The sequence below is a fragment of the Anguilla anguilla genome, chromosome 6 (assembly GCF_013347855.1).
Source record: "Anguilla anguilla isolate fAngAng1 chromosome 6, fAngAng1.pri, whole genome shotgun sequence".
NCBI classification, from domain to species: Eukaryota; Metazoa; Chordata; class Actinopteri; order Anguilliformes; family Anguillidae; genus Anguilla; species Anguilla anguilla.
Genome location: NC_049206.1, coordinates 46,371,130 through 46,383,290, shown reverse-complemented (window position 1 = coordinate 46,383,290; position 12,161 = coordinate 46,371,130).

The window sequence follows — 12,161 nt, the reverse complement described above, 5'->3', positions numbered from 1 at the left end:
AGGGGACTTGAATGTGAAAAATATCCTGCTATACAACAAAACACCACATATGTTTACATGAAAAATATGCACTGCATGGGCAGCTGTGAAATGCACAGCTATCCAGCTGAGAGGCCTCTACCATCTTGGCTTCACACTGTATTTTTACTCTTGGGAATAATGCATTTGCATAAAAATCCAGAATCCAGGAAAGTAACATTTGAATGAATAAAAAAGGGAAAATTCAGGCACTTCTCGGCATTGCGTACTACCAACGTCATCTGCATATGTGATCAGGTCAAATTATATTTGCTTCATTGCTCCGCAATCAGGAAATAAATACATGCTGTCATCACTGCCGCAGAAGTACCCCTTCGTGATTGAACCAAGTCCCACCAAGAAATAAGAAGTGCATAAGAAGTGCCTTTCAAGAAGCAAGTAGCAAGCAACTAGAGCCCTCCTGTTCTAGCCTAAATGAGAGCAGCTCCCCGAGACGTAGATTTGCCATATGCTAATTATTTTTGTTTTCACACCCACCACTGTATTCTGTCGCATGGCAGACCATTGACTATTTAAATTGGAAGTGTGAACATGGTATAAATTGACATTCCACCCACCTGAAGTCAGCTTAAAGCAAAAATGTAAAGAAAATGAAAAGGAAAAAAAGTACTACTTAGCACATTAGGCAGTTGGCCAAGGATATAGGAAATGTGATTTCCCACACCACTATTTTGATCGCACTTTACAGCACAGAATCAAGAGGTAATAATTGTAAATATGTGATAACGTTGCTATGTCAATTTATAGCAACCTGAAATCCCCATGGTCTGTTGCTCGTTATACAGTATTAAAAAAAGCGAAGAAGCTGTTAAACTGAAATTAAGTGATATCCAAGCTTAATGCTACCAGATATCAAAGAATAGCACCACCAGTATTTTGCATGCATTTGCCAGCCACCTGCCTGCCAAACAATGCAGCAGTCACCTGTCAAGCTCTTTCTTACAGATTTGCTTGCAGCTACTTGAAACTAAAGCACTAAATCCTGAAGGCAGGTTAATTTAAAGGTAAGTTCAGGGGAGTGATCTACCAAGAACAAACAAGACAATGGCGGGGAGAGAGAGAGAAAGAGAGAGCAGGAGGGGAAGAAAAATACAGAGATAATGATCATGACTGGAAGATAAAAGACCTTATCATTTAAACCCGGTTTATCTCGTGTTGACATTCCAGCTGATTATGCGGAGCTCGGAGATCCGTGAGGTTTAAGCCGGAGCGAGACAAACACAGCGAGGCAAAGCTGCGGTGGCAGAGAGCCTGGCTACCCCTTCATTGTTCAGGGACCGAGGCTTCGGGGCGGGGCGGCTGGGTAACACTACCCTCAGCACTTAATTTATCAGGGCTGGAAGGGCTATGCTGGAGATGGCAGAGACAGCAGGTGTGGAAAAGCCTGAACTCATAAAAGGAACTTGAACCCCTTTCTATTGTGCGCCGTGCTGTTGGCAGATGTGAGGATGTCATCATTGGATAGGGAAGGGCATGGGTGAGTTCATGGGGATGTGGGGGAAGGTCACAGGGGGGAGAGCAACTGGAGAAATGCTCTGGAAGCTGTCATCCATACTTGTGAAAATGTAATAAATACCTGAATGTTTTTGTTATAGCCCAAAATCCTCAAAGTTACAGTAACCGGAATAAAACCTTAGCGGTAACATAGTAAAGCCAGTGAGGCATAACATTCATCTACATACCACAGCAGGCACCCAACACATCTCATGATTGTGAAGAACTGTTGTACCAGTATGTACAGTTCATCGTTTGGACACAATCAGGCTGGACTGGACAGTAAAAACACATAAATAGGGAATCTAGGCCTCCTCACAATGGGAAGGTGGACACACATATCTCTCACCTTCTTATCCTAATGAGACAAACAAACTACAACTACAAAATGAAAAAAGCTCTCTGTCTTAAGCTTAGCTTAATGTAATACCAATTACAAACATGGCTGCCCACAGTAATCCAAGGAGCATTGGGAAATGCTGCACAACTAAGGTTATTCAGAGGTTACGCATAACATCCTTTTTAACCATATTTGCCACAATTAAAAAAAAATAATAATAATACATGTTTGCGCTACATACTCTTCATAAGTTTGACATGCTTGGAGGTTATTATGAAGTGTAAAAAAATGAGTAACCATGAAGCAGATATATTTGTTGAGCTAAGGGTTTATAAAGTGCATGCTATACACTAACTAAGCATTGAGGTATCAATATATTTTACACTGTATTTGGCTATGGAGAACACTGCACTAGACCATAAGTAATGTATTGCTAGTGCCAACCATTCACAATGTTCAGTCTCTGATTGGTTGGGCAAGATGGAAGCTCAACCCTGCCCACCCCTGTATCCGCCCCTGCTTTTAGGGCAGAAAATAATGAAGAATAATAAATAGTCAGAACCATCAGACCCATAATAAGCAGGCTGAGGAAACCTTCAGCCACTGGGTCATGTGACAGAGTGGAGTAAAAGGACAATACTGTAGACTCCTTTTAGTCCTGATTTCAGCTGCACACCCTCAGCAGTGGAACATAAGAAAACAAAGAATGACATTTTGATACATCTTTATTTTTACAAAGACATTTTGGGTGGTGTGGGTTACTGGGTAGAGAGATGAGCTTGAACGGAGTGAACAAGATGCCAATGGTTATTATCCGTAGTAGTATAGCTGAAATTAAATAGACCTTACAGGACCCATCTGCTAAGATTATACGTTTAGAATCCTAAAGACTTGGTGGGATTCCCTGAGCCAAATGGAGATATAATGAGCATGTGGGCTACCCATGCTGTGCAAATTGGGGTGGAGGGGTATCTTTCCAATTTCTGCACTGGGATGTAAATATATAGAGACACAGAACAGTGTGGTACCACAGAATTTTCCTCATAATGCCATTATTTTGGTTTGTTTTGTGCACTTTGGCCCTTGCAGAAAGACCAGTATGGTCTCTGACTGTATCATTTATGTCTCTCTTGAATCAACGCACCAGACCACCAGTTTAAAGCAGATGTGACTTATAAATGACACACAAATAAATCTGAAAAAAAAAATAGATGGGTGGACTTGGGTAAAATAATTCAGTCAGCATAAATGAATGAGAGAGCTCTTCCTTAGCTAAGATCCCCAAACAGAACCAGGTTTGTGTGATATGGATGGTACTGTAAACTGAAAGCAGTTGGAAATATCGTTCATATTCATATTCAATGCAATAAACCCAATATATTTACCTTTGAAAAGTTACTAAGATTGTATTTCCAGTTCAGCAGGACAGAGACTAACTTAGCGAGAAAACAATCCAAGGTAAGTAATGTAAATGAATTGTAATTATAGTTGTAATAGTTATTTAATAATATAATTTCCCTGTGGGTGTTATTGACCTATTTGTGGGTAATTACTTTTGAACTGATTCTAACCTAACAAAGCATATTAGTTAATACAAGTCTTAAAGCCTAGTGCTTTATACCAGCTATGTTCTGTATATTGATATAAGTGCAGTAAACCATGTCATGTGGTGATCTACCATTTTTGCAATCACAGGTAGGCTGTTTTTCGTAATTTCATTGACACACACACACACACATATATATATATATATTGTCAACATATACTTTGCAACTCCACCAAATGGTGTGCCATTAGTATATCTCTCATTAAATAGGTATAGTGCACTTGAAAGAAATGGGAACGTGTTCTGCTTGGCGAGTTCTCTTGATGAGTTCATCCTGCCCAACCTGCCAATTACTGACAAATTTCAAAGATGGATTTTTGTCAGCGTAAATTAGGATCCATTTAGGATTTAATCATTGTCTTTTTGCAGATGACAGATATTTATTTCTTAGACATTAATGCAAATGACATTACTTGCATTTGTGGTTATATGTTTGAGGCACCCAAGATCTATTTTTGATGGTCCATTAGCAGCGCCGTGCAAAGTAATGTCAGCAGGATGTCATATCATCACATAAGCTACACATTATATCACCAAAATAAAAATAAAAAACAGTGTAACCGAAGGCATGTAGTCAGCCAGCAGTTGTTTGTTGGGTTATCTCTCAATTCTAATCTCACATTCAATGTCATGCTTACCACAATTTAATAACATAAATGTAGCTCGCCTTTATGGTTTGTAATGAGAACAGTTGTTTTTTTGTTATTGGAAAGGAAAAGCATGATTGAAATGCTGGAGATGAATTTGCTGTGAGTTTGTATTTTGAATGTATCTTTGATTAAACAATTTGTTTGCTTCACATATGAAATGAAGCATGTAAATAAAGGCAGTCGTCTCTCCTTTTATTCTGTGGAAGTCCCAGTGTATGTGGTGACCGGACGGTCTGTGGCAGTGATGGAAGATCTGTACTTGAGAGAGGGGCTTTCGCAGGTCATAACCCCTGGTGAACCCATCAGCAGAGCTTATTCCAAATTCTTAGGTACTACCATAAATTAATTAGAGCTAATGAGTAAGTCAATACCTTGACATTGACCTGGACAAGTATCTTTTTTTTTTTTTTGCAGTCCATATCTGTTATAGGCAGCGAATAACTGTGATCTAAAACTTGGGCCCTGATCTTTCTGATGACATTTTTCAAAGGACTAGTCTATTATATGATGTGTTTCCAGGAAGCGCTGCTCTGTATACCCATGGCCATTTACCCAGCAATAAGGTCATCGCAAATCTGATTAATTTACAGGCTGGCTCAGTATCCTTGCAGTCTGTGATGAGACTGCCCATAAGAAGGACATCTTTTACTGGAAATCCTTGTTTAACCCCACACACCATTATAATTTTGGATGCAAGCTGTGTCTTAATTGTACTGACATTGCATGTATAAATCAAGAGTACATTTTCAAATACTTGCAAATTCTTAGTAAAAAAAATATTATTGGAAGTAGTCATCGTGGTATGCATCATTATTTCTTACATATATGAGTTATTGGTAATCCCAAGGAATAAAATATTAATGTAAGTGATTTTTAGAAAGTAAAGTATTAATGGAAGGTCTTCTTTTTAAAACAATAGTTCTTCATGCAGTTCTTCAAATGCACCATTCTTGAAGTTCTGTTCCTTTGTTGTGTACCAAGAATAAAAGAGATGTCATATTCAGTGACCTCCATCAGTAGCCTTCGCCAAAAACCTTCAATTTCCCTTTGAGCACTAAGCCCAGAAAGGGAGATTTACTAAACTACAACGTCCATCATTCTTACTGTCACTATGAAAGCCACGCCCACTAGGAAGATATGGTGTAGACATACCGCAGAATGCATGCATGTGCATGTGTGTATGTATGTATGAGACTAATAGGATATAGGGTAAGCCTGTAATGAGTAACTGCATCTTTCTTGCTCTCATATATAGAGAAGTTATATACAACTGTAAGTATAATACATAAAAGTTAATTCCTTCACATTAAACAGAGTATATAACATGAACAAAGCATCACTAAATTTTTATCAGGGAACATTCAGGAGCTTTGCTAATGTATACATCATGAAATATGTTTTGCACTTAAAGTTAAATAAGCCAACAGACCATATTTGTTTGTCTTCGTGAATTGTAGGTTCACCTGGATTTCAGTGACTCCATTCTGTTCTGTCATATGTAACACTGTTCTATGCATCACAATCCTCTAAGTGCCTTAATGCCCTTAAAGACATGCTCTTTTTTTTGTCCAAATTACAAAAGTATTCATGCACCTGTCACTCTAGAATAAAGCAATTACAATTTTGTCAGTTCATTGACTTGGAAACATCGATCTGATCAGGAGGTTGAAGGTCAAAGCTAAAAGTTCAGCAGGACTGTCTGCTCGGGAAAAAAAAAATCTCATTAAAAAAGCAAAAACAATGCAGGCTGCGCTTACAGATCAAATCTGACAGGCCAGCAGGTTAAAAGCCCTGACTTTAGCTGCCACAACATCCACAAGGAAGTGTAGTCTGTAATTAGCTGAAATTCATAGTAGTGCTACAAATGTGTAGCGACAGAAGACTGTCTCACTCTCATGCCATTTTGTCAGATGAATAACTTCAGTAATTACCCAAGATATTCTGCACAAAATAATATTCTCAGTTATGCAAAACCATTATTTTAATTTTTATAGCCTATTTGAAGATTATAAATGCAGTCAGAATGCCCAGGTGGATCACAAAGAAGTAATACCTTAAGAAGACAAGGATGCTTTATATGTATTTTCAGCTAAATTATTCGAAGGCTCCTCCTTCTTATCTTGTTGTAAAGAGTACAACACATTGACCAAACATCACAACTCATCTGACGAAGTTTCAGCTTCTGTGCTCTGGTTTCTCCTCTTCCCTCCGTTCATAAACGAAAAAATGCGAGAGCTTACAGTGGAACAGATGGTTTTAACGAGGGGAACAGGGATCAGCCTGAGCACTTTTGATCGTTTTGAACATCAGCGGCGGAAACAGTTTAAAGCTCGAGTGTTTTCACAGCAAATCTGCTCAATGTGAGCACAGCAATGTTTATAGTATAATGACCCTGGGGGTTTTTAGCGGGGACCAAGGGATTTTTCCAACCGGAAATAGGAATAAACATCTGTATTGAATAAATATTCACACTACCCGCAAATTTCTCATAGCTTAATCTAAAACATCAGGCCTACGAGCTGTTTAATTTTAATGTTTGATTGTATAGACAATCTTTTTGGCCTACTGTAGGTTAACTAAGATTCTTCAGCAGGGTAGAGTAGCTCATTATACTGTGCACAGAGCATTACTTGCACACTTTACTGAACAACAATTTTTTCTTTTTAAATAAAGGTACACATCTGACAACCAGTGGCACACTCAAATACAGGTCACTGGATTTCCCCCAAGAGGCCTTTCTGTCTCTATCCTCAGGAGCATGGCTGTTTTTGCACCTCATTGTAGAAAGAAATTAGCTATAAAGCTACTTGAACTATTTTAAGTAGTTAAGAACCTGCAAGCAATTTTCACTTCCACAAAATGTAGTTTTTCTTTGTGCAATCTATTTTTTCCCCAGGCGTCGTAGCTGTTTATTAAAAAGAAAGTAACACTTTTTGTTGTACTGATAGTTACATGGTTTCATGTAACATAGCAATCATATAATTGCAGTACTCCATTTAGACATAAACAGGATGTGGAATGATGTCCTATTTATGTGCAATTTTAGAAAGACACATTTAATATTGTCAATTTATTTAACAGAGGTAGCCAAAGACTGACCAACTCATGTAGAGAGAACGTTGGTGTACATGTAAGGCTTGAAGAGGTACTGATTGCCTTGAATATTAAAATGTATACATGTTAGCATTTTCTTCAAATGGTATAGGGAAATCTTGTCCAAGTCCATTTAATTAAGTTCTATTTAACTGGCTTTTTACTATACTTTCTATGTCAAAGTAGAGAAAGAATCATCTATGACACAATGATGCAAGGCAGTCAATATGGGCCAGAATGCTATTGATCTGGATCTTAAAATTTTTAATTCGATTTGCATATGTGTAACAATGTATATCCTATATACCATCATACATGTGTTACTCTCTCTCCCTCTCTCTCTCTCTCTCTCACACACACACACATACACACTTACACACACACATACACATTCACAAACTAAAACAAATGCTTGCTATCAATGGTTATCAATACCACATCCTTGAACCTTAAAGCACTTCTCGGGCTAATGTACTTGTCGCTGGGGAAATTTCCTAATCCAGCCGATGCGCGATGGTATTTGTGTGGAGGCACCATATGTGAAACATTCCTGACCCATCAGACGGGAACGGCCACAAAATGCCTATTATGTTTTATAACACTCGCCTCTCCAATTTCGCCGCTCTGGTCAAGGGATTACGAGCGGACACACCCCTCGGTTTTGCTGGTGAGACGCAACGCTTTGGGCACCGTTCGGTTGCTAGCAGGGGAAATGCTTACAAACTGGGAAGCAGGAAGGACAATAATTAGGAGAACCTCCAACATAAAAAAAGCATTGGAATACCCTGTGATAGTAATCCAGCTAATGCAAACCAAGGGTTTTAGATGGTGCTTTGAACTTTTGTTTTATTGTTGTGCTTTTGATATATGTGTGTTCCTAATTCTCCAATATCATGCAATTATTATTTTTTACAGTAGTGGTGTGGAACACTTTGTGGATTGTAAAAGTTATCCTTTGAACAATCCCTTATTGCTGTAATGATTACTTCCAGATTTGAAAAATACATGACAGCACATGTTTCATGGAATTTTTTGAAACTTGCAAATTTCTTGCAAATGTTTCATTAAATGAAAAGCATTCCACCTCTTGGTTTTATACTCAATTCAAATTCAATATTTGGCTGTAGATGCAGTTTTATAAACAGTACAGAACTCAATGAAAAATGCAAATGAAACTTAACAAAAGAGTATCTTGATGCATTTTACTAACAATCCACTACTCTTTAATTGCCTGTTTGTCTTTTAGCATTATATATGAATGCTTGTTTCAGGGGATAAAAAGTTTTATCTTCAGCATGTGCAATGCACGGCCAATTGGATTTAGATCAGGTGACTGACTTGGCCAGTTTTTGGCTTTGAAAAACTATTGTTTAGCAGTATGTTTGGGATCATTGTCTTGCTGTATGAAGCACCATCTACTGAGTTTGGAGGCATTTGCTTGAATGTGAGCAGATGAGATGCTTCTATACACTTCAGAATACATTCTGCTACTGCTGTCAGCAGGTACATCATCAATGAAGACAAGCCATGGCACTACCTCCCCCATGGTTCACTGCTGAGGAAGGTGCTTTGGATCATGAGCAGTTCCTTTCTTCCTCCACACCGCCCTCTTTCCATCACTATGGTACAGGCTAATACTTCTCTTATGTCTCCATAAGACTTTGTTCCGGAACACTACAGTCTTATTAATATACTTTTTAACTCTAACCTGGCTGTACTGTTTTTCAGGCTTACTCATAGTTTGCATCTTGTAGTGAACCTTCTGAGGTTATGCTGTCATAGTATGTTTACATCCTGAAGAGTGTTCTTGCTCTGTTTGATGGTTAAAAAGGAGCTTTTCTGCACACTTGAAAGTATTCTTTAGTCTTCCAGTGTCTTCCAGGTCTTTTGCTATGGCTGAGCTCACCAGTGCATTCTTGCTTCTTAACAGGTATCAAGCAGTTGATTGTTTGGCTCTGTCTCTGATTAATTTACTCAGATTTTTCAGTCTCATGATGGTCTCCTTTACTGGAAGCTGAGCAGCCAATTGTCCAATTACTTTTGCTCCCTTAAAATGGGGGTTGGGGTTATGCATAAATAGAGTACACAGATCACCTGATATGGATGTAAAAATTAAAGCTGCAATTTAATCTAAAATTCAATGGGCTGGAGTACAGAACCAGTACTTTTGTATTTAACTATATAAGAAAACATATATATCTATATATACACACACATAAATAAATAAATATATATTTATTTATTTATATACATAGTTTTCTATTTCTTTTCTTTATTACTTAATCCATCTTTTATATGAACACAACTGCATGCAATATCATCTAAGCTTCAATCTGCCATCAAATGGAAGTGTGCCTATATACATGAAAGCACTAAATTCAGCCCTTAACGTCGATAGTAAATCTGTCTGCCGTGCATCCTCTGCACATTTTTCACAGACCAGTCTGGCATCTATCCAAATGAAATACAGTCATACTGTAAAAAAGGTCTACATATGTATGCTTTGTATTAGATCTGAGATTAAGCTGTACATCACATGCAGTCAAATAATATGCCTGAATGGCTTTCTTACTACAGGATAGCAAGCCTCTTCATAACAAAAATGATAAGAAATATAATATATATATAGTGTGCAATGCTACAAAACTGTGTTTCAAGTTTGCTTTTTAAAATTGAGATACTCTGTACCATCTATGAAATAAACATGCGTGTTCCAGTGTTAGAGAGCTATAATGTTGTGAATATTGGAACTTTAATTAGATTTTCACTCAAGGGTGAAACAGGCTTTCATGGTATAATATGTCAAGAAGCTTTACAAAGAAAAAGTTGAAATTTCATGATGCAAATAAAATGTGAGAAGAGATGGATAGCGTCTTGCACTTGCTCTTAAAACTGAATGATAATTTTCCCAGGTCATCAGTACTTCCATTGCATGTAATAAAACAAGAGGTCACATTATAAGGAACTACAACTGCAGCTGCAAGATTGATGGCTGGAAAGGACTGGCCAGAATCTTGACATTAAATCAAAGCAGTTGCATGTAAAGGGGGGGAAACATACAGTAAATCATCTTATCGACTAATCTATTAGCGATAATGAATTCACACCGGCCTTTAGCTTTGCAATTCATTACATTTAAGATTAACAAGGGATGGGACTTAAGTTAAGTGTACATGGGGGAATTGTGCCAGGGCATCGGATTTAATCAGAGATCGGGTTCAAAGAATGTCTTTCAATAGAAGGCAAAACATTTAAGATAAATTAAGACCGTCCTCAATGTTGACCATTAGTTTTCTCATTCAACATTTGTGTTCTTTCCTCCAGATGTTTATTTTCTTGTTACACAAAATGTCTGGCTTTAGGTTCTTGCCATGCTACTTTGACCTCCAGTCAACACTTTCCTCTAGCTTGCAAAACAACAAACAATGGCATCACCATTTCACTCTCATCCATACATATTGAACATGATTGGAGAATGAAAAGCCAATTAATAAGCTTTAAAATTGAAATTAAAATGAACATCTTAGTAAATAAATTTACTTAAATTAATGAAATTAGCATCCAAGTTTTAATCACATGCTTGGCTGGTAGTCTGAGGAGAGTGAAAGCAGGTCACTACCTCCACTTCAGGTTAGCAGAAAATTTAGCCATACAGAATGTTCTCTCACCATTGGTGCAACGGTTGAGAAATGTTATCATGTCATACAGGCATTGAGAATATGCCATGAATTATTTTTTGTTGTTTGTGAAGATTGAAGACATGTGGAGAAAGACGTAAGGAAGCCAAGCCACTTTACCACAGTTCCTGGATAAGAATATTTCTTCCTTTAGAGTTCCCAACTGAAATCATGCAAACTCCGTGTTGACATGTTGACATATGAATCCATATGCTGGATGTGAGGGTTACAGCCCTGCTTCCATAATGCTGTCATAACAGACTTATATAGCATGTCTGTCTTTATTCTCCATGACATATGTCATAATGCTTTACACGAGAAATAAAGTCAGCTAAGATAATTGTATTTCTCTTTCTATCATTTTCTCTCACATTCAGACAGATTGGGAAAGAGGGGGGAAGAAAGATGTTTACTTCAAAATAACTGCTTCAACAATCTCAATCATTGCTACATTGGAATAGTAGAAAATGCAGTATTATAATGATATGGTGTCTGATCCAACAACCTGGGCTGGCCACAGTCATTCGTGGAGAGAGAAATGAAAGAGAGCAGGTACTACCTCTTGCAGCAAACCCTTCAGGATAATGACTCAATTGGTGCAGCTCTCTGTATTTAAGCCATTATTTAATTGAGCACAGGACATGTCAATACAATCATTGAGGGTTTCATTATAAGTAGGATTAATGCCATCAACATCTTTAATGCTTTTCACATCCAACACAAGGTCTTGAATTAAATAAGCAGCAGGAAGGCACATTTTGTTCTGTAACAGCAAAATGACACTCGTTTGTGGCTTACTGTAAGTGAAGAAAAAGACAGCAAAAAGGACAAGAAGAAAGCCAGCCCTTTTCTGTTGTGTTTTTGTTGTGTGTGTGTGTGTGCATATATGTGTGTGTGTGTGTGTTTGTTTGTTGGGGGGTTTGGAACCAAATGACACAGACACATATCCACCTTGGTAACCTACTATTATATGTAGGAGATTATAAGATGAGAGGGTACATGGGCCTTCTCACAGTAGAATCACACTGGTTAATTACTAACTGCTGACAGCTAAGACACAGGAATCCAAAAGCTATGGAGCTCCTACATTGGGACATTGGTGAAAAAAAAAGAAAATACTTTTGCAAGATCTTGCAAAACCTTTGAGTGGTCCTGAGAACAGATTATCTTTAAATAACAGCACATACAGTGAGCTCCATAATGTTTGGGACAAGGACATATTTTTATCTTGATTTGGCATTGTACTCCACAGTTTCAGATTT